Source organism: Balaenoptera acutorostrata, chromosome 12, assembly GCF_949987535.1.
Source record: "Balaenoptera acutorostrata chromosome 12, mBalAcu1.1, whole genome shotgun sequence".
NCBI lineage: Eukaryota > Metazoa > Chordata > Mammalia > Artiodactyla > Balaenopteridae > Balaenoptera > Balaenoptera acutorostrata.
This window is the reverse complement of record NC_080075.1, coordinates 81,346,723-81,373,638: the sequence shown is the minus strand read 5'-3', so window position 1 is coordinate 81,373,638 and position 26,916 is coordinate 81,346,723. Positions and strand designations below refer to the sequence as shown.

The window sequence follows — 26,916 nt, the reverse complement described above, 5'->3', positions numbered from 1 at the left end:
ATTAAGTTGTCACTAGGGTTGGTTCCTTCTGTGGGCTCTGAGGAAGAATCTGCTTCATGCCTCTCTTCTAGCTTCTGGTGGTTGCTGGAAATCCCTGCCATTCTTTGGCTTGTGCGTAACTCTAATCTCTGTCCCCAGAGTCACCTGACATTTTCTCTCTGTGTGTCTCTCTCTGTCTCTGTGTCTTTCCTCTTCTTATAAGGACACAAGTTATTTTGGATTTAGGGCCCACTCTAATCCATTATGACCCCATCTTAACCTGTAAAGAACTTATTTCTAAATAACGTCACAATCTGAGGTTTGGGATGGACATGAACTTTGAGGCGATGCTATTCAACCCAGTGCATCTTACCTAAATGGTGATAGGGGACAGTTATGAAAGATTTTTTTTCTATCCTGAGTTAACTTACCTTTCTTTGGCTTACAGATTTTTTAAAAAATACTTCAACATTTTATGGAACATTAAAAAGGATTTTTGGGCTTCCCTGGTGGCGCAGTGGTTGAGAATCTGCCTGCCAATGCAGGGGAGACGGGTTCGAGCCCTGGTCTGGGAAGATCGCACATGACGCAGAGCAACTAGGCCCGTGAGCCACAACTACTGAGCCTGCGCGTCTGGAGCCTGTGCTCTGCAACAAGAGAGGCCGCGATAGTGAGAGGCCCGCACACCGCGATGAAGAGTGGCCCCCGCTTGCCGCAACTAGAGAAAGCCCTCGCACAGAAACGAAGACCCAACACAGACAAAAATAAATAAATAAATAAATAAATTTTTTTAAAAAAAGGATTTTCAATGTGTAATAATTACTAGCCTCTCAATAATTAACCAAAATTTCAAAATTATGACATGCATGTCCTGTGGATTCAATATTCATCACATTAGATATGATGTACTAGTCATAAAATTTTAACCAAAAATAAAGAAATTGGAATTATATTTTGCCTTTCTACAAGAAAGTAGACCGAACTAACGGCTAGCCATATCTACCTGTCCTTTAAAGCTGGGTCTGAGAGAAGTTACCAGTACCCATTGAATAGCGAGAGAACCTAATGTAAATATAAACTCAACTCTGCTGGAAAATTTTAGATCAAATGGTGCTCACCAAGGAGGGATAAACAACAAAACAATATTGTACCTATACATTGAAAATGCAAAGCCAGGAAAGAGGACGCTTCCCTAAAAACTCATGGGAAATTTTTTTTTCTGAAAAATAAGAAAGGGAAGAAAATTTCCGAAGACAGCTATTTTGCATCTTCAGAAAAGATAAAAGAAATGGCCTCTGGAACTAAAGCAGGGAGATAGCAAACTGAGATGAAGGCAGAAATGCTAAAGCTGAAAAAGAAAACATATGAAATGTAGTAACAGAATTAAAATCTATACTGGACATAAAAGAGCAGAATTAGCACTACAGAAAACCAAATCAATGCTATGGAAATCAAAGACTCAACCCTCCACAGTACAGAGAAAATGGTCAAAGCTAAACATGATGAGAAAAGTTTACACATTAAATTTTCTGGCTCATGGAGAAACTGACACAACTCTCTCCATGTCAAGTTCAAATTTCCAGGATTAAAAACCCAGTTGGCGTTCCTAGGTTCTAATGTCCAAACAAGCAACAGATAGTAGCCAAGGACCTGTTTCTTCAGACTAGAGGAGAGACCAGGGAGCTGTTTATTTGGGCATAAATTCATAATCGTTAATTTAATTATTAATATTTTCTAAAGCAATTCAACCAACATGCATATATTTGAAACATATTTTATTTATTAACTATGGATCATATTCCCTTTTAGCTGGGTTAGATACACATAAGAACCCTTAACAATCATTATTTTAGTCCCACAAACACTTTTTTAAAGGCAATATCCTAAGTGCTGCTTAAAAAATACTAAAATGAGCAAAACAGCTATTACTTTCCAGGAGTTTGCAAACAAATATATAATGAGAATAACAAGTGCACAATAAACTCTCCCAAATTCCTTTTCCCAAACTTAGGTGATTCCTAGTTTTACCATTCTCATGCCTTCTCTCTATACTTGCCCCTTGTCAATCATATCTAGTCTCATGGCCTCAACCACTACCTGTATTAATAATTAATAGACAAATTGCCATTACATAGTATCTTATGTTTAAATAGAGCTTCATAGTTTGTATTCTCATATATGCTATCTCAGTTAACCTTCACAACAACCCTGTAAACTGTCTGCTATGCGCTAGGAAATGAAAGATTCTTCTGTCAGGAGATAATATTTTAGCTGAATTTGATGGATTAATAGAAATCTTCCAGGCAAAGGAAAGAGAGTTTCCCAAGAAAAGAGAAGAAGCAAATGCAAAAGTACTGAGAAGCACAACTCCACAGTATGACGGAGCAAAGAAGAGTGAAAAGATGTAGCAGGAGATGAGGTTGGAAGGGTATGCAAGAGCTAGAAAATAAAGGGTCTTTATGCTGTGCATTTTTATTTTTACTGTATAAAGTGAGAAACCACTTAATGGTTTTATTCAAGGGAGTGATGTGATTTTATTTTATTTTTTCAATAGTTATGAGAATGAAAAAGAACAAATCTCAGGAGTGAGATGACGAAAGGCTGAACTAATACAGTGGCAGTGAGGGATGAGTTTGAGAGACATTCAAAAAGTGAGGTTTATAGGACTTAAGTAATGATTTGATGGGGAATGAGAGAGATGGAGGAGCTGAAGGCGATACCCAAGGTTCTGATTTAGAGGACTGGGTTGATAGGGGGCACCTTCAAAGCGCTAGGGTGCACAGGGAGATCAGTGGAGTTCGGGGGGTGGGGGGAAGGGGAGATAAGTATTTTGTACACGTTGAACCTGAAATATCTGTAAGAAATCCACATGAAGATGTTCTGTAGGCAGTTGTAAATAAGGAACTGGACAGTAATGTCTGGATTTAAGATCATCAGTGGTCATTTTTTCTCTTCTTGAACACTCCCTCTTTAGGATGGTAAAATGGACTTAGAGGAGAAATATAGTAAGGACAGAAAAAAAATGAGGGAGGCTTCTATTTCTGTTCTCCTTCAGGCAGTAGATGAAAAGGCAGGAATGCTGGGAAAGGTAGACTTTTATCTAAGCCTGTTTCCTTCCTGCTTCCCCCCACCCAAAAAATAAATAGATGCTCTGGGTTAAGGCAGCCAAGTAGCAGTCTGCCACATAGTGGAAGATTCTGAATACGTGACTTAGGGTTTGAAGTTTTCTCAGGAGGAAACGGGAGATTATTGAAGAGAAATAAGATGATCACGGTATACACAACACTTACCTTGCATAGGTATGTTAGGTGGATAAAAAAGTAGTAATTTACAGAGGGAGATCACAGTATTATTTGGAATGGGGTAAAGAAAAAGGAGGAATTAAGGCCAACTGAAGAAGGCATCTGGAGATGTTACTAATACATATGTTGCGTCAGTTTCCTCCTCATCTGTAAAATGGATTATAATAGTACCTATCTCACACTTCATAGAGTTGTTATTAAATACAATATTGCATATAAAGTGCTCAGTACACTGCCTGACACAAAGCAGGTGCTCAATAGGTGTCTGATAAATGAATAATGAATGAGATCAAAAGAAACTCAGCCTGCAGGCACTACTGAACACCACTACTGGTTACCAAGCATTTTCTTTCTTTTTAAAAAATCAGTACAATCCACTCTCCTAGAGACTATGGTACAGGTGCTAAACCTACGTTCTGAAAAAAATCAAAGGTCATCAATGGTCACTCTTTCTCTTCTTGAACCTCCTTAGGATGGTAACATGAACTTTAAAGGAGGAATATGATAAGAACACTAAAAATTGAGAGAGCCAACTGTTTCTTTCCTCCTTCAGGCAGTAGGTAAAAATGTAAACTCCACTGTGAAAATACTTTGGTAAAGACTGTGGGTTTGTTTTTGTTGGTTGTCTCAGAGGGAGTGTAGAATTCATTATATTTATTTTTCCCTTAAATTATATGCTAAGATTCTCTGTTGAGTTTGAGTAAAAATTCAAAAGAAGTATAATAAGGAAAATAGAGATTGAAGGGAGAAACAAGTCATTAAGATCTGCTTTAGGCAGGAAGGGCTTTTGAAGACCCTTCAGGATCAGATGGTCTCCAAAGTACAGAAGTTCCAGAATATGAATCCATGATTATATTGGCAGTGGCTAGTCACACAACTAAAAAAGAGTACAGCCTAGCAAAAAGGACTACCTAAAAAGTCATCAAAGAAAAGGAACAGGGGCCATATATAGTCCAATTCTATCATAATTTCTTTTGTGTCATCACTAACAATAGTAGTGAAAATTTCCAACTTAAGACCACTGCTATAAACCTATAGGTTAGGCCCAAATGTAGGAGACATGGAATGAATGGAAAGAATGGAATAAAGCATTTTCTATTTTTAAATAGTCATAGCAAGTGCTGTAGATCACCTGTGCTTGCTATGACTATTTCTGAGATTCCAAGAAACTTCTGGAAACTCAAAACTCTGACTATAATTCATTCGGCAGGGACTTTAATTTTTATTGTGGATTGTTCAAATTTTAAGAGAAATTGGTGACACAGCAAAGAATGATCTTTCAAACTGAATTTAGATTCAATCATGGATTACAGAGATAAATCAGGAGTGGGCTGGGTGAAATGATCAACTGAGTCCATTAAAACTAGGGCTTTTAATCCCTCTTCTGTGTAGAGAGGCATGGAACGCTCCCTCTAATTGCATGGGAATCACTCCTTCATGGTCTTGCATTTTTCCACTTATTTTAGGAAAAAAAAAACATGTAGAAAGAGTACAGACATATACAATGAAACACTTTATGTGTCAGAAAAACTGCTGTACAGTTTTATTCTAGGTGATAACTTCCTGTTTGTCTTTAGGGAAATTATTTTATTTTGTTGGTCTATCCATGTATTTTTAAAAATAAGATTAAAAATCAGGATAAACATAATTATCTTACATAATGCGTCTCCTCTGTAATGATTAATACCCTTAACATTTTGAAATAAAGGCACTTTACTCATACAAGAAAATTACTATCATTATTCTTTATGAATTTAAATGAGTATAAATCCATTTTTCCAATTCCTGCGTCTTTTCATTTTCTAATGTTGTGTTCCAAACACTTACTTTTTCTTCCAATTTCTTAAATGCCCTCATGCCTTAAGTTCCACCCTTCTTGGCTCATATATTTTATACAGAGCATGTCTGATAAATAATATTACCATGAGGTCACAGGACCACAGGCTTAGACCTGTTATATCACTGGCCATTTGCACTTTTACTGCCATTCTCAGTTTTCAACTTGTCTATGCCACAAATAAAGTGGATGGAAATATTAAATGAAGTTGTGTACACCTGAAAAATCGTCCTTGGTTTTATTTTGTTTGTTTGAATCTAGGAAGGAGTGAGGTGGAAGTAAGGCTACTTCAGGAAAGAATATAATTTGTAACTGAGGAAAGGAAAATGGCTTCTCAGTTGTTTCCGGGCAAGTGAGGCTTCCACCAAGTACTCCAGAAAAAACAAACAACCCTCTCCCTAAAGCACCTTTCTCCCCTTCCCTCCTCCTGCCCCCGACGACGTACCCCCTCTCTCTCTCCCCAAAATCTCCAGGATGTGAAAGCTGACACCGCGGGCGGTCCGCAGTGCTGGGGACTTGGCTTCAAGTTATGCGACAACTGCTGCAGCTGATTGCTTCTTTACTCAACATGGTGCAGTGACCCAGTCCCTCTACCCCAGGGCAGCGCATCTCTGCCCTTCTGTAATTACATCTGAAAATGACTGAAAAAGGGAGGAAACACAGGGCTCCCTCATTTTTTAGTGTCCCTACCACAGTCCTCTTTTAAAGATCATTCTACCATCCTATAGAGGGGACCTGCTTTCTGTAATTTAAATGATAATCATCCCTTCGATGTTTTTAGGATGGGCTTCCCTACTGTGACTTCGTGTTGCATATATAAAAGGCATCACACACACACACAATTTTTTAACAACAAATGAGCTTAAAGAGATAAAGCTGCACAATTGCTGGAGATTAAAAAATAAGATATCGCCAAACAACGCTTCAGTGCAAATAGAACTAACAAGCAAAATCTTCTTGCCCAATGAGACAAAGCTGCTTCACAAAAGCGCACGCTTCTCAATCAAATCTCCCCTACAGCACAACACGGTCTAAAGTATCAGTGTTCAGTTTTCCCTACACACAAGTTGTCAGTAAGTCATCAACGACCTAACATTGCCACGAAAGAGACCTCCAGGGCGCGATAAATAAGTACATCTCCTCGAAGCAAAGAAATGGCATCATGACCCCTACGGTTGATGCGGTTTGCAGCGCGGAGACTGTTCTCCGGAGAGAAACCAGAGAGCACAGCGTAAAATGCTAGAGTAGGGGAAATCGACAAAAGACTGGAAATCACTTTGAAAGCTTTGGAGGTTGTGTCCGTGACCGAACAAAGCGACTTATCGAGAACTGACTTTTGCCCCCACCCTCATCCCGAGAAACAGAAAGAATCGGGCCGGGCGAGCCCCGCTGCGCAGTGCGTATCGCGGCCGGGGAGCGCAGCGCTGGCGCCCGCCAGATTCACCACCACCTGCTCGGCTGCCGCAGCACGCCGGGGCCGCGCGCCCTGCTCCGCGCGAATCCACGCTCCGGGTTTCCGCGGTCACCGGCACCGCGCGGAAGAGCCCTGCGGGGAGGGTACCTCGGAGAGCCTTGTCCGGGGAGTCCCGGGAGCGCTCTCACGCTCTGCGCCACCTGCCCGAGGCGTCTGGCCCAGGGGCGCGCGTTCCTGACCTGTGGGCCGTCCAGGTTGGCTTTGAGCTCGAGGCAGCGGCTTAGGCGTCACCGCCAGAGGCCCTCACCTAACACTAACCTTCCAACGCCTGAGAGTTGTCCGGCGGAGTTTCTCTTGATCTTTGCTTAAGTAGCCTCAGGTTCTTCCAAGCTGGACGCCCCCTACTAGCAGTCAGGGGTAGACTCCCTCCTAGCAATGGAGATTTGTCTGTCTCGAGCCCTTTGGCCACGGGAGATACTCATGGTGTCCTCAGAACCGAAAACGGCAGTTTTCCTGGACGTGATAAGGTATTTGAAGGCACTCTGCAAATCGTAAAACTCTCTGCTTAAAGAGAAAGTCGATCTTCACTGCGCCTCCAGAATTTCCCTCTCTTGAAAATTCCCACCTGAATGTAAACCTCAAGAGGGATTTTGTTCGCTGCCTTTATCCCCAAGGCATTGAAAAGTGCCTAAAGTCAGCAGGCAGGTGGTCAGTGAATAATTGTTGAAATAAGCGAATGTACAAACAACACACTTGAGGAAACTGATCAGGTTGGGAACATGTAAGAATTCTTGCTTTCCTGGTAGGCAAGCCACCAAACATTTACTGGGCACTACTCCTTGCCAAGTCTTCCAGGCTTTGGCTAGGACAGTCAGGATCCGGGGAGGGCTGGCAAATGTACGTGTCCTTCAAGGACACAGAAAGGGGCTTTATAAAATGGCTTAGTCCAATCCCTCAACCCTGGATTCCGAGGAAGTTTCATTCCCTCCCCTTCACTATCCCCTCCCCAGCCCCACCCAAAGCACATTCAATAAAATATATTTAGTGCATAAACAAGGCGCTTATTATTAAACGTTGGTTGATGATTAGCATGATTTGCCCAAGGTCGCCCAGGACAAGAAGCTTCAGAGCCAGCTCCCTTCAACACACATTTCTCCAACGCCGTTCTGGACCAGGACCCTCCTGAGTAGTGGGGTACTAGAAGGGCCGGCTCCCTGTACTCCCAGTATAAGACCCTCGGAAGAAATGGCCCACAGAAAGTGCCCACCATAAGAGTTTCCTCGACAGTGAGCCGAGAAGACGCGCTCACAGCTTGCTGGGAACTCTTCTTTCAGAGAAAGGAATTTCTGCAGTTTTCTCCTTCACCTTGCAGCCCGACACAGAGTGGGCCGGGGGCCCTCTAGGCATGAGGGTGGCGGGAAAAGCAGGCTCCACGTGTCCCAGCTCTGGCCTCAGCCTTCACCACCAGACGGGGTAACCGCGGGGCGTGGCGAGCCCAGCCCGCTCTGCCAGTCCAGGTGAAGGTTGTTCGAGTGGCCAGGCTCCCTTTTCTTAGCTACTTTCCTTTTGAGTTTCTGCTAAAATCTGGAGACATGGAATCCACTCTCGGAAACTCCGAGCCCCTCCCACTGAGCATGCGCCAATGCCTGGCTGCTTTTGGTCACGGCGCCAGATCTCTCCAAGCTGGGCTGCGGAGCCCGGAGGAGGAGGGAGGAGGGAGGGGGGAGGAGGAAGGAGGGGAAAGGGGAGGGGGGTGCCTGGAGAGGCGGCGGCTCCAGCGCCTGCGCATCCGGCTCCAGGGACCTTAGGTTTTCTATGGGATTCCCAATCTGCAGCAGAGACTTACCGGAGCGTGCTGCAGCGACTGCTGGGCTTGCTTGCAAGGTGCGATCCAAGAGGGATTTAAGCACTCTAGAGCTCCACAGAAAAAAAGAGCGTCAGAGAATCATACACGGAGACGGCTTAACCGTTTATCCGAATTAAATATATATACATATATTTATTTACAAAGAACTGTTGAGTTTTATCATTTTCGCTAAGTGACCGTGAGCAGCGCTATAACAGTAAGTGGAAAATACAATCTTCGTTGCATTTCTGCATGTGTAGTGCAGCCAGTTGTCTGGGAGATGCTTTGACTATTGTCACTTACTTTGCTTTGCATAGATACGTCTAAATGCACGGTGACAATTGCTTTGGTTAATGCTGGTGATTTGAAAGTACTGTTAGTCCATGAGGGACCTTTTGGAATAACGGGGGCGGGGGGAAGGGGGAATGTTTATATGCAGCGTGTTTGGGGGATTGTCTTAGGCTAGATTTAAGATAGGTGAAACAGAGGTGCTTTTTAAGTTTGTCTATAAGTAGGCAGATTTCCTTACACAGATTTAAGTAGCTAATTGACCGACTGTGAAGTTTTCCGGTTGCTGATAAAACTATTGAGCGGTTGCAGTCAAGTACCAACCTGTCTTCCGTGGGGCTGGTGCACCATTTTTCTCACCGTGGAAGAGCAGCGAACGTGTTTGCTAAGTAAAACTGAGTGGACGAGATGGTGTGGAAACCAGGGTTGGTTTCCAAGTGGGATGTTAGTGTTTAGAACCACAGAGCTAGGCGCTAGAAGCACATTTCTCTGTTAGTATTTAGAAATGAGTAGATAATTGTTCGGTTTTGATTTTTCATCACGATGGTGAATGGGCAAAAAAAGGAAAAGATGTTCAACCGCCCTGTCAGCCCGGTTTATTCTGAACAGAGTCTGAGACTCAGAGCCTCTGAATGGGGATTGTCAGACCCAAACTAGTTACCTGCCTTTGCATCCTGTATTCGCATTCCGGAATGCATTCCGGTGAAAAATGTAAACCCAGATGTTTTACCTTTGGTAGTGTTTCTTTAAAGGAGAAAAGGTCGTTCTGTGTTTTGAGTTAAAATGGGTTGTTCCTTGCCCAGAAACGGAAGAAGGGTCTTTGCAAGGTCAAACCCCCGGGGAAATCAGGGGCTCTGGTGAATTGGGGGAGGGGGCAGGAAATGGCGATGCTCCCTGTGGGTGCTCAGCGCTGCTCGGATCAGTGCCCTGTGAGATGCCAGGGTGGGAATCCATTTTTCTAGAGTTGCCCTCCTGGCCATATTTTGGAGACTGAAATGAAATGGAAATGCTAGTGGGTGTAGTTAAAACAAGTGTATACTATCTGTGTGTCATAGCCCACTTGAAGACAGGAAGAGCAAGGGAGCTGTGTTTCTACATATTAATTTTTTCAATTTAAAGGAATTTCACGTTGAGACAAATTAAAATTGAAACTCTTGGGAAGACACATTTTATCCTCACTGCCATTTAAACTGCCTACATGTGTGTGTTGTGGCTGGTGGGGGGGAGGGGCGTCCTGCTTCATTGAACACCTCACTCATGAGTATACTCTCATTAAACTTGGGTGTTAATAACCCCAGAAAATGCTGCACTGAAGCAGGCTGGCAGAAGGGCATGAGGCAGGCAGACAAGAGAATAGCATGACCAGTGTGTGCTGGATTTCCATGGAAAAAGTAGATCCAATTTCTGGGATGAAATGAAATAAATTTTGCCTCAAACAGGATAGATCATTATAGGACTTTTGGCTCTTTAGTCAGTCCGACTATCTGGAACCCTTTGAAGGAATTTATAATTTATTTAAGTGGATGAAATTTGAAATAGAAAATTCGAGAATATCCTCTCCTTGGAAACCCAAAGTGTAAATCATACTGCCTTCTCTGGCCCTCCCTTCTTTACTCCAGGGCAGAAGAACCAATCATTTGTCATAATTGAGCCATACTCCTCGTCAACCCTGAAAGTTGGAATCAGCTCCCCAAATGGTGCAGGTGTAGCACTGCATTGATAAATGGGTGGTGGAGAAAGAAGGGGAAACCTGGTGTGAAAGCTCATAGATGTTTGCTCTCAGATACCCTGCTTCATAGGCTGACAGTTATAGAGGAAAACATTGGGCAGAGACCTTCGAAAGCATCTAATCCGAACCCGTTGTTTTACAGATGAGAAAATTGAGGCTCAGAGCCATGGAGCTAGGGGAAAGTCAATTAACTTCTAGTCTATGGAATAAAGAATTAAAAAGTATTGTTGAGTGGAGGTGTTCCCTTCTCTCTGCACTTACAGCGTCCTCAGTGACGTAAATAATTGCCTGCTCCCCAGCACATCTTTCGAGAGAGTCCCAGGGTTCCTTTTCATACCATTGCATCTCTCTTCTCTGCCCTTTTTTTTTTTTTTTTTTTTTTGGTAAGGTCTCTATCTCTTTTTTTCTATTGTCCTTCACTTCTGATATACTCACCTCATTCGATGTTTAGTCTGACCTTCCTAGCTTCTCAGTCCATTTCTTTAGAATCCTTCAAGTTTTTGGAGAGAACTGGCAAACCAGTTGGAATCTTCAACTCCTGTTTGCAAACTGTCCAGCCCCATCTGTATCCCCTCTCTGCTCTATTCCCCAGAATCCTTTAAGGAATCTAGCCTTCTGAGACACTGCAGGTGCCTTCCCTCTTTTCTACCTGTCTCACCTCCTCCAGCACTGCTGCAGCTACAGGCACTGGGACCTAGTGGAGTGAGGAAGCTGCAGTGTAAACACACAGCAGGCTCTGCCAGCTCTCCTTTGGCTCCTAGAAGACAGAACCCAAATCCAAGCTGCCTGTCTCCAGCCTTCATGGAAATCCTCCAGATGAAGCCACCTGCAGAGAAAGGGGCTGGGGGCTGGGCGGGAAGACTGAAGGAAGACGCCTGAATCATTCTACCTGAAGCAGGCGCTATAGAGGAGAGCAGTGCAGCTTTTTAAAACCTTTAGAGCTTTTAAAGTGCCCTCTTGCTGGATGGGGACTGCAAAGCAGGCAATAATACCTGCCTAATTGGCCCTTCTCTTTCCTTCTTTTTTTCTCCTTTCTGTTCATTTGCTTTCTCTATTTCTCCCTCATTTTCTCCCTTCCATAAAAATTTCCTGAGTGCCTGTGCAATAAAGCTCTAGGCCTTTTAAAGATAATCCAGGCATTTCTGTCCCTTCTCGAAGGCACTCAGAAAGAGACTGAAACTATCACAAATGTCCCCTTTGGGGAAAATGCCAGGAATTCTTACCTGAAAAAGCTGAGACATTAGTGGAGACTTGAGAAAGACAAAGTCTGCGTCTCTTCCTCATTTGAGAGAGAAGCTAAATACACTTGGAAATTGTTGAGGAAGCTAAGGAAGCAAGGTGGTGAGTTTCTCAACACATTCCACAATCAACAATTTAATTTAACCACTTCCCTCACGGTAAACCTTTACTGAATTGGGATGAGCTCTGTCCCGTAGAGTTTGTCCCTAACAGATGCTCTTGGGTCAGATGTCACCTGGTCTTGCTACCCTGTTCTGAAAACAGGCATGTCCAAGCTATTGTGAACACCACATAGCTTCTGCAGATATCAGAGACTTGTAGCTGCTAAGCGTCCGGCTTTGATTTTCTGTGCCATGAATCTCATTCTGTAATAGGATAGCAGGGTTAGAAATGTTGTCCTGGGCAAGCTATAGGTTTTCTATTTAGGTTGCATATAGGTATGGATTCCAAACATTGCTGAGGACCTCCCTGTGGAATTTCATAGAATGACAGTATAATATCAATATGAAATGTGTGGTTTCCTAATTCGCAAGAGCAAAATATATTTAATGTCGTTCTAAACGTCTTTTTCTTTGTATGAAGTAATTTTTATGCTCCTACGATTCGTGATTATTTAGGAAGATAGGAAGGTTCTTCTTATCGAGGGGATCACATTCAGTTAATCTAAGGTTGAAATTGACAATGTCCATCTCAGTTGCATTTAGTAGATATAAATATATTAATTTTCTAAAGTATGAAATGGTGCAGAGATAAATTAATAAATGAGCGATATTTCTACTATCCCAGTGGTTAATTCACGTAATTTATAGAGTATATGAACTGGATGGGATCCATATAAATTACCTAATCCATCCCTTCAGCACGTAGAAAATGTAGTAGAGTAAGGAACATTTTTATCTTAAAGACATATCTGTAAAGTGAAAGCACATTTCACAAGGGCAGAGATTTTAATGATCTTTTTCATATTTCCACAATATCTATACAATGTCTTTTATAGTAGATACTCTGTAATATTTCTCAATTAAATATTTGTTCTCATAAGAATCAGTTACATGTAACTTGTTAATTATGTCAAGAAATTAAATCATTTATACTAAAAGCATGCACAGAATTAGAATTGCTTTAAATATCTTTATGTTACTAACAGGAAAATCTAGACTAAAAGTTATTTTATACTTTACTTTGAGTAAAGACATAAAAGCACTATATTAATACCTTTAAGCATGCTTTTTAATCCACTTACAGAGTAGACTCCCTTTTATTTCTTAATAAGTAAAAATGTATATTATTTTTACCTGTTTATAAGAATTGATATCAACATGTAAATCTAGACTATGGTAGATATGTGTACCAATTATTTAGATCATGGATCTCATGAGCTATGGGATTATTTTAACATGTTCACACTGTGAAGGGACCATAACACTGGATTTCTCATTTACAGTTTGTTTCTAAAGACAGCTTATGCTCTTTTAAGTGAATCAAAATAGTTTGAGTTGCTTCCAGCTTCATTCATTGAGAACTCCACAAATGGGATCTTGGGGGTGCTTTAGAAACTGCTTAATGAATGAAACAGAAATGGAATAGCAAATTACTGAAGAATCTTCAAAGAGCTTTGACACTTTAATAATAAGGTGTCTGTGAATACATTAAAGAGATGTTCTATACCCTTATCAGCTAACTTAAAGCATGCAAGTCAGATAATTTGTCCATGATTCTTCTGTTTTCTCTGGATTTCTCCACTGCCTTCCTTTACTGGAGTTCTAACACAGATGACCTGCTGTGTAGCCATCAGTTGTATTTTGGGTTTTTTTTTAAGACAATGCACTGCATTTCTAACCATTTGTTGTATTATTTTCAGGTGAACAACCTATTTCCTTTTGTTCTAAATTACAATTAAGACTTGGAGTACTCTCATTCGCCAAGTGGCCTTCAAGCTCAATATATCTAATGCAATAATTGCTGAACTTTTTATAGAAAGAAGGGCTCTCTTAATTGAAAAGATTTCATTTTTTTGAAGTATTGCTCATAAAAGGCAAAGTGTTAACAAATCAGTTAAATTTACTTGCAATTATTATAGATCTATAGAATGAATACTATTTTTCTTTATTCTTGCTCGAATAGGGATTTTTCTGAAAAAGAAATCTGTCACTTTAAGTGTATTTTTTTCTCCTTTCTTTGGATCTTGTTTATTATCTCTTGAGCTCTGAAACTTTTGAAGAGCTGAATGTAAATAGATTTTTTGCAAAATTTTAACATGTTAAATGTGCTTCGTAGCCTCGGTAAATCTTTTCCAATGTGAACAACTAGATACTAATATTTCTGTTGTTTCATACTTTAGAATGTTTATTGCATTTGAAGGCTTCTTAGAATAGTAGATTCTGGTGCTGCTGGAGTCTGGTGTTTTACATTTTGCCTTGGCTTTATTAATTTGTGATTAGCATGTTTATTTCTGATTTCTTGAAACCCAATCTTAAATTGAGTGAAATTTCCCATTGGAGGCCCATTAAGCATTATCAATAAAGTTGACATGTTTACTAATATAATATTTTATTTTTAATGTATGAAATAGTGCTGTACAAGTCTGATTTTCAGTTAGCAACTTCTGGAATTCTTTGGCTTTTGACGTTATCAGTTAATGAAAGACTATCAATTTTGTTTATTCCAGAAGTTCAAGTGTTTCTTAAATTTATACATAAGGTGCTTGGTGTTTGCTTTCTTACTCATATGGGAAATTTTATGAAAAATAAAAAAGAAATTGTGAAATAAGTTTAAATTCTAAACAAAATTGTTAGTTTTTCTTTTAAATGTTTATAAAGGTATTTATTCCTCAGAGTGAGGTGGAAACCATCCATTCAGTCTTCCTCCATTTTTAGTTAGTAAATGGAAAAATTCCTCAACCCTCACGAATTTTCAGTTGACCCAAAAGAAACTATAGGAGGAAATGTAAAACAAGAGTTTTCAAGCTAGATACATTTAGATAAAAATCCCCAGTTCCACAGTTTATTAGTTCTGTGACCTTGAATACGTTGTTTAACCTCTTAGCCTCAGTTTCCATTTAACATAGTAATTCACAGGATTCTTGAACAGAGAACAGAAGACTATGTATTAAAGGATATAATATAATGCCTCATTATTGAAAGTGTGCAATTAATGATAGTCATTGTCATAACTGTCATTCCTTTCATCAGAAATCAATGGTTCATAAACCACTTTAGTCTCTGAGCTGTAGTAATTCCACTCATAATGGAACCTCTGAATAAGGAATTGAGCTATGACCAGTGAACAGTTAACAGTGCTTAACCTACCTTGTAAAACAAATATCTATTAAGTAAGTGTGCCAAGCACTGTGTAGTCACTGTGGAATCTGCATTAAATAAAATACAATGTCAGCCTTCAAGGAATTTATTCCTAATGAGGAAGATAAGTACAGTTCAGTACGTCAAGTGAAATAAAAATGTGGTATAGATGCATAGAGGAAAAAATTTCTAGAAGAAGTACCTACACTGAGACCTCAGACTTCCCATTTCTCTCATTCTTTCTTTAAATGCATCCCATTTCCATTATACCTTTTCTTTACCATCATCTCCCTACCATATAATACCAGCATATAATTAGACACAAGAGAATATGGAACTAAGAGGACATTTTTAAGCTTGTTTCCTTATTGAATACATTTTAAGGTCATCTATTAATTATTTTCCAATGTAGCTAAATAATGTGGCCCTTGCCTCCCACCCAAGCCTCCAGTGGGTCACTGAGACTCAGTGAAAATATTTCAAGAGCCTTGCCTTTGGTTTAAATAGTATACGATGATACTTCTATCCTTTAATACCTTCCAAAAAAGAGATTTCTGTCTGATACTCTCTGCTCACCTCCTTTATTACTCCAACTAATTTCATGACTAATCTTTCAAATGTATCTGTGGGAGGACTCATATGATCATACGATCTACTCCTTCATTTTTTTCTCCTAGGGCTTTTATGATAAGGAAAATATACCTCCTAATCCCTTTTTCCCACTGAACTGAAAACGTGTTTCCAACCCCCATACACATACACACACACACAAATCCAAAATGGCCTTACTGTCTTTAGATCTTCTAAGAGCCTTTTCACTTCTCCTCAGCTTTTTCCTCCCTTCTCCCCCTATTTCCTGCCCCACTTACTAAGGAATTTCAAGTATATTTCTTATCTGGAGTTAAAAAGGAGCATCCTTTTCTCCTTTTGAAGTCTACAAAAGTTGCACCTAAATTCTGATGCTATTTTGTATAGTAGGAGTATTGGATGATTCACAGAATTGGGTAGGACTTTTGATTCTAATTAATTTGGGGGGCTTTTTTTCTCACTTGTGAAATGGGATCATATATTTACCTTATAGGAATCTTTATATATATATATATATATATATATATATATATAGTGTCCTCAAGAGATATATATATATATATGTATATCCATACCACCTAAAAGAGCTTAGTGCATAGTAAATAATTCTTCCTCCCCCTTCGGACCTCTACCTTCCCTCCTGCATTTCACCATTTCTCCTAGCAGAACACTTAGGTGTTCTGCTCTTTCCAGGTATATTTGTCCTAATTTGCTGGTGATTAAATAATAGCTAATACACACATATCCCAGGTAACATGGTGAGTGTGGTCCTAGAGAAGGTATACTGACTGAATCAACGCCTTAGCATAGACCCGTGTTCCTGCATCTGTTTGGAAAAGTGCTCCATTCATTTAAGATATGCCTCCTACTAAAGTTCCCAAAGCTTCTGTTGACTAATGTTCAGTTAATGAACAATCCGTTCCCATCCAGTGATTTATAATGCTCTTCATAAATTATGTTGGAGGATATCTGCCAACCTTTAGTTATCTTCCAACCTTTATCCTCTCCTTCCTTTACCTTTTTCTGAGGTGCCCTGAGTGCGTTTGAAACATTCTGATGACATCCTTACTTCACTTCTTTGTGTCAGGTCTAGCATTATCAAACTTACATATTTTTGGTCCATCAGATGTCCATCAGATAACATCAAATAAATGGCAGAAAGGGAATCCTTAGTGGAGCACACAATACTATTACAGAGCATGTTCGAGGCAGGGTTGGCCTCTCAGAGCCTTTGTTTGTTGACCATTTGTAGAAGTGTGCACTAATGCATGTTGGCCAAGAGCAGAGAACGGCTCTCAAAGCAAGGGTGAGGGAGAGGTGCAGCTACATACAGACACATACCTACCTACATACATACATACACATATACATGATAGGCACACAATAAGCTCAATATACTGTCATAGATTGTTTTACATTTTAAGCAAAATATTTAAGAGCAAATAGCTTTATAACAAATCAGCGCTTTTGAGATGGCATTAAAAGGAAGCCCTTTTGAAAGTTTTCTCATTCTAGGTGAAGTGGCAGGGTTGAAAGGGAAGGTGGTTTAAATTTGGTGGTAAGGACATTTTAGACTTTGTTTCTTTAAAGAAATATTTCCAAGACACTGATAGTTATTCCCCCTCAAAGAGTTTTGTGGAAACGTTTTTCGAGGTAAATAGTGCTTCCTACACCCCATTCTTAAATATTTTCAGTGCATATTTTCATATTAATAATAAATCTGAGTGGTCCTGTTGTAAAGACCCGGTATCTGCTTACTTTGCTTAATCTTATGTTTCCAAACCTGTTTACACAGAGAACTTATGTTGAAATATGCGTGTTACCATCTTATTGTAGTTCTGAAGAACCCAGTAAGAAAAGAAGGACAAAAACTGAACTATGTAATGGAAAGTACATTAAGACCAGGAGTCATTAATTGTATGTTTTAGGCATCACAGCCATGTTTTAGGTATCATAAGTGTGAAGTCCTGGAAAAGTTACTTTACTTTTCTGAGTTTTAGTTTTGTCATGTGAAAATAGATATGAGATTGCCTACCCTCTCTAGTTAGGAGTTATTGTGAGATTGATATGACTTTGAACTTACTCTGTAGATTGTATAGTGCCATGTAATGGTAAGAAATTTATAATTATTATTCAACTTTAGAATTTTAGTTTATCTTTTATTTTAAAAGATAATTTAAGAATCAAAGTACTGATCTTGTGCAAATTATTGCATTGGGGTATGTCTGCCAAAATAAGTCCCCTGTCCTCCCCCACCTCACCTCCTAGGATAGAATAACAAATATATGATAACTGTAACCAGGTTTTCACACAGTTAAACTGAAAACGTGATTTCGAAATAAAATAATTCTGGAGGGAAAACCTAAATTATTTAAGATTTGAGATACATCTATATCTTTTATATTTTTCTCAGGATTTCTCATGTTGTAGTTGAGCCCATAGCATTTTTCAGTGGAGTAAGCATGTCTCAATTTTCAGAGAGAGTCTAGTGGAAAGAAGGGCAACCATGGCATGCCCATGTGTTTGTTCCAGCAGGGAAGCTTTGGAAATAAGATTTTTATCCTAATGGGGTAAAGAGATCTATCAGAATAACTGGGCCTTCCATTCCTGGATTCAGCAGGTATATGTAGATCTGAACAATGTAAGGGCAGGGAAAACCGATGGAAGAAACAAAAGAGACCCACACGTGCATGTGTCCAAAGGGAATCCATTTTAGACAAGCCCCGTGCCTCTTAGTGCAGGCCAGCAGGGACAACGGCTTCTCCTCAGGGACAATGGAAATCATTTCTCATGAGTTTCCACAGCCCTGATGATCAAAATCTGATTCTTTCCTAGGAATCCTTCTCTAGTCATCCTAGCCTAGAGTTATCTCTCAGACTTCTTATCAATCACATCTGGACTCATAGTCACTTGTATATGTGCCAGCTGTCCTATAAAACTGGAAGTTCCTTGAAAGGACATATGTCTGATAAATTTTTAGGTCCCTTTTAGAGAGGTGTGCCACTGGAGGGCAGTTGAATAGGAGTGGTAGCAAGTCAAGTGTACATTGCCCCATCAATAAGTTGTAAAGTTTGGAAATTTCTAATCAGGAGCTATTAAAGAGTTCACAAACACCCAGGATTATGAGAAGCAGCATCTGGGCATCTGACTCACAAAGGGTGTCAATGGCCACGTTACACCAGCACCAGTCAAGTAAGACTTTGCCCATTTCCTATCTAACCTCCTTTTCTTGCCCACCTCCCTAGAGAAGTAGAGCAAAGGATGGAGGAGGGAAGCAAGCAGGATAAAGAACAGATTACAATCTCTTCTCCACTGCTTAGTTCAAAACTGAGCTGAGAAAGGCGAGATCGGGTTGGATATATAGTGGAAATTTACATTTAAATTAGACTGAAATTTTTAATACCTTAGAAACAACCACTTTTCTGTTACCTGAAAAGATATAGATCAGCCCAAAATATCATCCTGGAAGGGGAAAGGGAGACACAGTAGAGCATATTTGAGGCAGTGATGAGAAAATAAAGCTATATAGCTAACCCATTCAATAAACTGGTTATAAAAGGAAGAATACAAAATAGCATATTTATCTTCATAAAACAAGAGGTATAGGCCAGAATTGCTGGTGTAGGTATTAGAAAGAAGAAACTGGTGTGAACTGGAGTGGCAGAGGAAGGTGGTCTGGATCCAGGTCACCAGTGGTACAGGAGAAACTGGAAAAGAGACATTCTTCCAAAGAGGTGCTCTGTAGATGACCATGTACACAGAGGGCTTATATCATTCATCTTTGGCTCTTAACCAAGATCAGATTCATCTGAATATTGGAAGTTATCTCTAGGCTAAGTCAGGAGAGCAAGGGAATGAAAACAGAGATAATTTATACTTTGTAATAACATTAAATAGTAATGGTAATGGTGTAAAGCAGGGGTCCCCAACCCCCGGGCCACAGACTGGTACCGGTCTGTGGCCTGTTAGGAACTGGACCGCACAGCAGGAGGTGAGCGGCAGGTGAGCAAGCGAAGCTCCATCTGTATTTATAGCCGCTCCCCATCACTCGCATTACTGCCTGAGCTCCGCCTCCTGTCAGCATTATGGCGAGTTGTATAATTATTTCATTATATATTACAATGTAATAATAATAGAAATAAAGTGCAAAATAAATGTAATGCACTTGAATCATCCCAAAACCATCCCCATCCCTTGTCCGTAGAAAAATTGTCTTCCACGAAACCGGTCCCTGGTGCCAAAAAGATTGGGGACCACTGGTGTAAACAATTTAGAGTGTATAGGGCACTGTGTTGGATATTTACACATGTCACTTCATTGAATCCACATTACAGCTCTGCAAGGTAAGTGTCTGCAAGGTAAGCTTCATTTTATGACTGAGAAACTGTGTCTCAGAAAGTAATTTGTTCAAGGTCACACAGCTACTATGTGATAAAGGTGTTATTTAAACCCAGGACTCTCTCTACCTTTCTACGCAGGCTTTTTTTCCCTCTTTTTAAAAACTTTTTGATTATGGAACGCATACACATTTGAAGAGAATGATGTAATAATGCCCATGTACCCATCACCCAGCTTTAACCATTATTAAAGTCACTTTGCTTCACTTCTGTACCCATCCTTCCCCCTCCAGTGGTTTAGTTTGAACAAATTAAGACACTATATCATTGCATCTATAAATATTTCTATATGTATCTATAAGGACTCTTTAAAACATGTCCACAATACTGTTATATACCCCCCAAATTATTTAATATCATCAAATATCTAGTCAATGTTCAAGCTCATAAGTATTGTTATAGTTTTTCTGAATCAGGATCCAAATAAGGTCTACACATCCCAGTTGGCTAGTAGACAACATCCTGTTTTGTATAAGACATTTATATAAGACATGTTTCTCACTAGAGGGAAGTATGGTATGGATAAAAGAGACATGACTTCAAAGATGAGGCTAGTTGCTCTGAACAAGTTATCTAACTTTTGGAAAACAAGAATTATATTCCTGAGATTAATTGCAAGGATTAATAACATAATGTCTATGAAAGCACTTAGAACAGCCTCTGGCATATACAAGGATTTTAGTGAATTTTAGTTTCCTTTCTTAAAAGAATTTAAAGGAAAAAATATATATATATTTTTTTGGTATACTAGGCCAAAAAGCTTAAGGAAACTTCTTGGAGTACTTTGGTTACTGATCCTTTGAGATCACTCCCATTTTGTTTCTGGATTGAAATTTGACCACGGTTGTGCCAGAGTGGCTAGTGATTAATAGCTCTGAATCCTCCCCACTGACATGTTCTGTATGGTTTCCCACATCAAAAGGAAGGAAATTTGTGACTTTAAAACGATCTCAGGTTCAGAAAAATGATTGTAAGATCTATATTGAATGTAAATTATAACCTGTCTCACAAAATTGTTGTGAAAACCAGAGGTAATACATATTAAATGCCTAGCAGAAACCTACCATTTAATTGACAGTCAATTTTTAATAATAAAGTAGTATTTGCTATTCTCAAAGAGCTTTTAATTTAAATTGAGAAATTAAATGAATTCATAATCAAGAAGTATAGAACTAAGTACAACTGACAGGCCACCTCCTGAATTGGGTACATCTAAACCATTTGTGAAGTTAATGGGTACTTTATTCTAGAACATGGATGTTTGAACTCAGAACATTGTATTTATAAAGGCTCATAGCCCAGTGACAGTGACGTAATGTTCTTGTAGTGCTTATGCCTGCTTATTTAGAATATGTAAAGTGAGCAGTTTCTTCTATGTTATGTGGCAACCATTTCCTAAAATGCCAACCAGAGGTTGCTGGTAAAGAGTACTCAGATTTTTGTAATAGGTCTATAAGGCTATACACCTGTGAAATGAAACTCACTGGGAGGTAATACAATAGAAGGAAGGCTAAAAATTCATACAGCATTCCAGCTAGCTTCTCCAAATTGTTATTTGTTATTGGTTCCTATAGTAGATAATCAAGAATCACGTTATTTCTCTGAATTTGAATCTAACTTGGACACCACTGATTGTTAACATGGTGATTGAGTCTGCCTCATTATAACAATGAGAATATTCCAGTTTTGTGGTTGTCTAGGATTAGATATGAGTGTAGAATTTTTCTTTTTTAATTAAGTGAAGGAGAGATTGCTTTTTTCTTTCAAAAGACTTTTTAAATCTCATTTTAAAAACTAAGTTGACAAAACTGCAAAAACTAGAACTAAAGAGGGCTGCTGTTGGCATTCCAGGTAATTCATTGAACAAATATGGTACTTCAAGCCCCTATTCTTAATGACAGCTCTTAAGTGAGCTTCATTGAAAGCCAGGAATTTGCTCTTTTTAAGTACTTTTTCTGAATAAAAAGAATAATATTTACTCATTGTAGAAAAATTAGAAAGCAAAACACAGAAAAAATAAAATCAGAAAACAAAAGAAAAATCAGAGAAAAGAATAAAAATCACCTACAATCTATTATTTATAGGTTATATTGTCCTCCTTTATATTGTTTTCTAATTGAGACTACTCATTTCTTTAAAATTTGTATTCTACTTTTTTTCCTTAACACCACCCTTGCAATTAAAACTCTTCACAAATGTAATTTTAAGACATTACACTCCACCATATGCATAGACAAGCTTTACTTCACTATTCTCTTACTGTTACACATTTTAACTTTTTATATATCACTGAATGGAATATCTTTGTGCACAAAGTTCACTGCCATTTTAAGGATGGACTGGACAATGTCCTTGGTGTAGATTTCTGGGCATCACTAGCAGAGTGAGTGATTTCTTTGAACCCAGGCTTTGCTGCTTAGTGACAGAGAATGGGATTCTAGAGAAATAGTAGGCCTGAAGAGTCATAACGTTGAGTACTTTGCGGAAAATTCATTGAAACTGGTCTGTAGTTTTTGGAGCCTACTTTATGAGCAGATAGCTGTATTCCTTTCAGAAGCTCTGAAAAGCCTCTTCTGATCAAAACCTACCTGCAATTCCCTGAAACTTCATCACGTCTGTCACTTGGTTTTGGAGCAGGAAACAGGAAAGAGAGTTGAATCTAGGCTAACATCCCAAAACATTATTTTATACAGGTTTTAATAGCATACTTTGCCTTTATTATCAGATCTGTGCTCTGTCCACTTACTTCACCTTGTTGCTTTTAGTTCACTCTGTTGCTTTTACATGAAGTACCATCTCTGTGTTTCATTGATTCATTCACTCTTTCAACAAATACCTATTGAACATCAATTGTTTGCTTAGTACTAAATATACAGGGTGAACTAAAACAGCCATAGTCTCTGCCCTCATGAAGATCAGAGTCTAGTTAGAGAAACAGATATTAAACAATTAATCACAAAATAGCATACAATTGCAAATAAGATTAAGTACCATGGAAGAAAAATACATGATGCTGTAAGAAAATGTAACAGGGAGACCTGTTGTGAGCTGCTTGAAGTAATAGATTCCAGGGAGATGTACTGAGGTCTACATTTCCAACTCACCCTCCTGGGATTGCTACTAAGACATGTTCACAGTGGCTGGGTCTTAAGAAGGAGACGACTGCTCCCTTTCTCTTTGAGAAGAGAGGAGTGGGTCTTGCTCCCAGCTTTTAGCATCTCCTACTTTATCCATCACTCACAAGCCCCCCAGTAATGAGGACAACAGAGCTTTTGTTGACAGCACATCTCCAAGAGAACCATACTCTTTGATGCATAGTTCACTGGGATAGTTACCAGATAAAGAAGTCTGCAAGCACCTGTGTGTCAGGTACTCTTCCCAAACCCTTGGTTGTTTTCATGTGATATAGACATGTGGGTGGAGACAGATAATTGGTAGTCTGATAAGAACAATCACGAGAGAAGCAGCGTGTGCCGTGGGAGCACTTCTGGGGCACGCAGACCCAAACCTCCATAGAATAAGGGTTGGAGGTGGGATAATTTCAGGGATGCCAAGATTAGGAATTAGGAAGAAAATGGGAAAGAGGAGTAAGGATACTATTATTGACAGAGGGAGCAGGAACCAAAATAAAGTATACGATAACCATAAGAAAATACTTTCAAATGCGTGTCTCTGACATAATGTGTTAAAGGGTGATAGAATCTTGATCAAATGTAATGGAGAGAAATGTGGATTTTGTAATCAGGCTCTATCACAAAACATTCCAAATAATGTGAATCATTTTATCATGAAATTTAGAAAATGATACCTATGGGACAGTATTATCATGGTAATTAAATTGTAAATATTGCCACATAAGTATATTTGATACCTGGACTTTAGAGGTAGTAGTAGTGATGATTTTAATGATAAGATCAATAATACTACACGTGGTTAATTTATATTGACTTCATTACATGCATTTATTTTTCTAATGGTCACAAATCATGCTAAGAATTTTTATTCTGACTACAAAAAAGAGGAAATGGAGACTTAGAACATGCCGACTGTCACACAGCCAATAAGTGGCAACACCAGAAAGTCTGACTTTAGAGCCCATTTCTTAACTGCTGTCCATAGTCTGCCCACAGTAGTCAATTCACAGTTGTTATTATCATTATCATTATTTTAAATTTAAAGCTCTCGAGAATATAACCAGAATTCTATGAAACATCTATTATGCTTTCTTTCTTTTTTTTTTTTTTTTTTGAGCAAGAGCTTACAGCCTTGTAATTTACTAACAAACCAGTTAGAATTAGATTCAGCTTAAAATGATAGAAAACCCCAAATAACAGTGACTTAACAGAAGAGTTTATTTCTTACTCATATAAAAGAAATCCAGAGGTAGGCAGTCCAGGGTTGATAAGGGAGCTTCACAAAGTTCTCAGGGACTCAGTCTCCTTCTTCCCTTTACCTCCGTGATCCCTAACATGTCACTTCCATCTCATGATCCAACGTGGCTGCAGCCATCACATGTGCTTTCTACCGGTAAGAAGGAGGAAGGGGAGATGAAGGGTGCATCTTTCCTTTTTAAGGATCCTTGCCTAAGTCAGACCTCCTGAAAATTGACATACATGCCATTGGCCACGATTTAGCCACATTTAGCAAAACACCTGCCATAAATTAGGGGGTTTATTATTAAGGAAGAAAGAAATGGATTTTGAAGGAAACCTGAAGCTTCTGCTGTGCTAGTAATAATAAAACTTTTAAGTGATAGTAAATATTTTAATTTAGATTATCAAATTATTTCTTTAAATGTAATATGAAAAAATCAGCACACAAAAAACAGTGTTTTAAATTCACATCTAAAATTCTAATTAACAACGTCTTTTATAAAAAACATTGTCCCAGAGGTCATAAAATCTTGGTATTCATGCCTGGGCTTTGCTTCTAGCTTTTTGTCTTGGTCAAATCACTTTCCCTTGCTGGGCTTTAGTTTCATATGTAGAATGAGTAGGGTTAAACTAGGATATCTCTAAGTTCGTTCCATCTCTACCTACTTTTACCAAATGTAATAGGTAAATCTCATACGTTTTCTTACTAGAATTTTAAAGTAGTATAAGTGTTATAGGGCAAAAATCTCACAATGAGCCACTTTTCTCAGGAATAGATACAGATTTATCTCTGTACATTTATACCTTGCCTTCTCTGAGAAAAATTAAAGACTTCTATTGTTCTTTACTTGTGCAAAAGAAATATGATGACAAAATGAAATAAGCAGAATAAACACTGAGAAAGAGATTAAGCTATCTTTTTTTTTTTGCTGAGCATATTTAGAGAAAATCCAAAGTTTCAAGTATAAACAGATATTAATAAATATTTTAAAAGGAGGCTGGATGCAAGATAAGTTACAAAAACAAATAGCCTTTTCTTTTAGTCTATCAAAAAAGCTTTCAGAAATGAAAATTGGAAAAATATTCTATGCACAATAGCAAGAAAGATGATAAAATATTTAGGATTAAAAATTATAAGAAAGGCAAAGTGCCTTATTGATAATAACTATCTGAAACAAATCCGTTTTCAATAGATTTCTTAAGTTGCCTCTTTGGGACTTGAAAGTTTCTTCTGTGAGAGTACGACAGTTAATCCAACTCAGTAGACATTAATTGATAAATCCAGTTTAACAGGTTTTAATTGAGGGCTTATGTGTGAAGCCCTGTAATGGAAAGATTTAGAAGTGGGAAAAAAAAAAGACTCTTTCATGGAGCTTATGGTAGGGAAAACACAATAAACAGATGATTAAGAATTGATCAGCGGGAAAAAAAGGAGGAAGATTATGCTCTGGTGGGCATGTATAACAAAGAGACTAACCTAGTCTAAGGGATTCAGGACAGAGACAAAGTGAGACTTATGCTGAGATCCAAAGTAAGAATGGGAGTCAGCCAGGTGAAGGAGGTACAGAAAGAGTGCTCCCCACACAGGTAATAGCATGTGCAAAGAGCTGGATTTGACATTGAACCTGGTGAGAAACTGGAGCTTAAAAAGGAACTTGGAAGAGTGGCATTAGATGAGGCTGAAGAGTTAGGCAGTAAGCAGCCGGATTTCATATTGCGATGTATCTTATAAGGAGTGTTAAGGGTTTTTTAAACTGTGTTCTAAGAGGAATAAGAAGCTATGGAATGTTTTAGAAAGGAAGTGACTTGATCAGACTTGCATTTTCAAAAGATCCTTCTGGAGAATGAATTAGGGAGGAAGTAGATGGAAACAAACCAGTTTGGAGACGGTTATAATTGTCCACATGAGAAGTGATATTGGCTTGGGCTGAAGTGGTACAGCACAGATTCAGAGACTTGTACAAATTTGGGTGATATTTAGGAGGTAGATCATACAGGAGCGTGACTGTATTTGTGAAAAGAGGGAAGAAGATACTGTGTTGGTGGGTGGGTTGATGGTGGTATAATTCTTCAGATATATCTATTTTTTTGATAACCAATGTCAAGCATCTATTTTTTGGTGACTTAACAATACAGCCCAGCAGTTAATAGAGAAACTGACACTCCCTCTACGTTGTTCTAAATAGGTGTACTCATCAGAATAAAAAATGTGACTCACACCAAATGCTCTAACCCAGCCAGCAGGGTCTTCAATACTCCCAGCCTTCAGAATTAATATTCTATTCTGTTGAGGATAAATTCAAACCTATTGAGGTTTCCTCAGGCCTACAGTTTGTGTTAGGTGTTCCCAATTTTTCCAGCGCTATTTTATACCTCTAGGACTTCTTTATAATGCCAACACTTTTTCAAGCTTCCAAGGTTAGTAATTGTGATTTCATTATTAGTTGATTGAAAGAACACAGAGTGACAAATAGCTACTATAAATTCAGTAATGCTTAAAATTTATATGTTATTAATAACAGTAGTGTTGACATATATATGAAAAATAATGCAATGGTATGTGAAAAACACACTATTCCATTTCCAAGGCTTAGTTTTCATATGTATTCATAGACCCTTTGCAAT

The 26,916-nt window shown here is 38.8% G+C and overlaps 1 protein-coding gene across 1 annotated transcript in view; it reads left to right on the top strand.

Annotated features, from left to right (window-relative positions):
• The first annotated feature begins 8,343 nt into the window (after positions 1–8,343).
• The window catches only part of VSNL1 (visinin like 1), a 103,693-nt gene continuing 85,120 nt past the window's right edge, over positions 8,344–26,916 (top strand). Inside the window, exon 1 of the mRNA XM_007183494.3 lies at positions 8,344–8,595. The gene's annotated coding sequence lies outside the window, so the exon portion shown is untranslated. The remainder of the gene's footprint in view (positions 8,596–26,916) is intronic.